Raw genomic sequence first — 2,524 nt, 5'->3', positions numbered from 1 at the left:
GTTGATTTAACAAGCGACAGAAGACCTAAGCCCTCCAGGATCAAAGGGAAGAAGAACAGAGCTATGGCTTCTCATTGGCTGCGTAGCTGGGCACTCAGGTCCTGCAGCTCTGTGATGAGCTGCTGGAGCTCGGTGACATCTCCTCTGAGGTCATCATGGAGTTCACCTGTGGCAACATCAGTGTACAGTTGCTGTGAAGAGAAAACAAAACAAAAAATGTGAGACTTATAAATGACAGCTGACAAAAAGATAATTACAAAAAAAAAAAAAAATCGAATTCAAAATTATATATAAAAAAAATTACAAAAAATAAACTTAACATTACAATACATTTAAAGATAACATGAAATCAAAATTGATGAATTGTCATTTAAAAGGAACATTTTATTCAATCAATTTCTGATATACACTTTCGTTCAAAAGTTTAGGTTCAATAAGATTTTTTTGATGTTTCTGAAAGAAGTCTCTTATTCACACCATGGCTGCATTTATTTGATCAAAATACAGTAAATCTGTGATATTGTGAAATATTATTAAAAATAACCTTTTCTATTTGAATATATTTTATAATGTAATTTATTTCTGTGATGGTAAAGCTCCGGTTACTCCAGTGTTCTGTTTCAGAAATCATTCCAATATGCTGATTTGTTTCTAATATCTTATTATTATTGATGTTGAAAACCATTGTGCTGCTTAATATTTTTGTGAAAACCATAATATAGTTTTTCAGGACTATATAAAAAGAACAATTTATTTGAAATTGAATTTATTTTACATTATAAATGTCTTTACTGTCACCTTTGATCAATTTAATGTGCCCTTTCTGAATACATGTATTAACTTAATAAAATGATAAATAAAAATACTAAAAATTTTTGAACAGTATTTTATAAAATATTTTTTTTTCCATTCTAAATGTTCTTATTAATTATCCTGTTTTGTTGGATTTGTCACATTATGAAAGTAAAATGAGTTGTGAACACTTCTATATTGACTTAAATGTGTAACAGCATTAAATAGCCAGAAATGGCCAAAAGAGGCCTGTTTTTATTGATAGCTTTCAAAAAAACTTTAGCAAAACCCTTAAAGGTTTTAGCCTCACGTCACGTCACGTAAAGCTAAAGACTTTAAAAGCTGAGTGTGTATGAAACTCACTTTGGCTTTGGTGACCAGGCTCTTCAAACTGAGTCGAGCTGAAGACAGCAACTGTAGAGCCTCTTGAGGATTGCGCTTAGACCTGCTACAGCTGATAGAGACTGAGAGACAGAGAGACAGAGAGACAAAGACAGGAATCACTGAGGAGTTTCATCTCCAGTACAGTCACAGCCAGCAAGGGGAGACAGTGAGTGTGTCGGGCTGTCAAAGGTCACTTGAGGTCAGGTGATGCAATATCAATGTCTGTGGCCTAATACAAAGAGTTGGTCATTATTTTCTGTATCGCAGTTGTGTGTGTGTGTGTTGTTCACATTAAGTGATGGATCACGACCTCTGAGCGACTCATGTTTAATCACTGCAGCTATTAGTGAAACATCCAACACCATTAAAACAGTCATTCAACACACTGTCAATCTAGTCTACACATTTTTTTCTGCAGAGTCTGCAGCAGAATATGATTATCAAACATAGCTAATAGAACTCTAAAAATAACACGTATTGTGTGCAAAGGTATTTTCATTTTCCTGAAAAGGTGCATTCCCAGAATGCTTTAGTGTACTGTTTACCTGCTCTGTTTATCTTCCCCACACATATGGAGGGAAGAAACAGTTTCATGAGTATACATGTCTACCTCAGTGCCTCTCTTTTTGTCCTTCATTCCATCATTTCCTTTCATTTCTGCTTCCGTGATTTACTTCTCAATTCCTTCTTTATATTTATTCTTCCCTTCCTTGATTCGCTCCTTACTTCTCCCCTCCCTCCCTTTCTTTCATTCTTTTTAAATTCCCTTCTTTCATAAATTCCAAAATGAATTCTAAAGTCTTTCATTCTCTTTCTAAATTCTCATTCTTTCTTTCTAAATCTTTTAAAAATCTTTCTACATTTTTTTTTCTTTTTCTGATTGTTTTTCTTTTTTTTTTCTTTCTACATTCTTGTTGTAATTCTCTAAATTTGTTTTCAAATTCTTAAATTCTTGCTTTTCCCTTTTTTAAATTCTCATTCTTACTAAATGTTCTTTTTTCAAAATCTTTTTCTAAATTCCTGCTTCTTTCCTTTCTAAATGCTTTTTAAATTCTTTAAATTTTTTTAAAATCTAAATTCTCTCAAATTTTTTCTAAATTCTTCCTTTTTGTAAATTTTCTCTCTCTCTCTCTTAATTTGTATTTTTTGCTCCCCCCTTTCTTTCCTTCTAAATTCTTGCTAAATTCTAGTCAATCCATCAATCCAAAATTCATTCCTTCAGTCTTGCCATCTCTCCCTTCTCCTCATGTTTCTGCCTGAAGCGGCGATAGCAGGAAAAGTGATGTGATTAATAAGTGCAGAGCTCATTCACAACACACACACACACACACACACACACACACACACA

General features: G+C 33.1%; 1 long non-coding RNA gene across 1 annotated transcript; it reads right to left on the bottom strand.

The window, feature by feature from the left end:
* On the bottom strand, positions 1–1,604 carry LOC107577897 (uncharacterized). The gene is made up of 2 exons (XR_001608266.1): positions 1,156–1,604; positions 1–191 (listed from the first exon to the last, which is right to left on the bottom strand). It is a non-coding gene; the product is annotated as an uncharacterized lncRNA (long non-coding RNA).
* Positions 1,605–2,524: the final 920 nt, after the last annotated feature.

This window comes from Sinocyclocheilus grahami, unplaced genomic scaffold (genome assembly GCF_001515645.1).
Source record: "Sinocyclocheilus grahami isolate Dianchi unplaced genomic scaffold, SAMN03320097.WGS_v1.1 scaffold7652.1, whole genome shotgun sequence".
NCBI classification, from domain to species: Eukaryota; Metazoa; Chordata; class Actinopteri; order Cypriniformes; family Cyprinidae; genus Sinocyclocheilus; species Sinocyclocheilus grahami.
The sequence above is the reverse complement of the archived record's forward strand: the minus strand, read 5'-3'. Positions and strand labels throughout refer to the sequence as shown.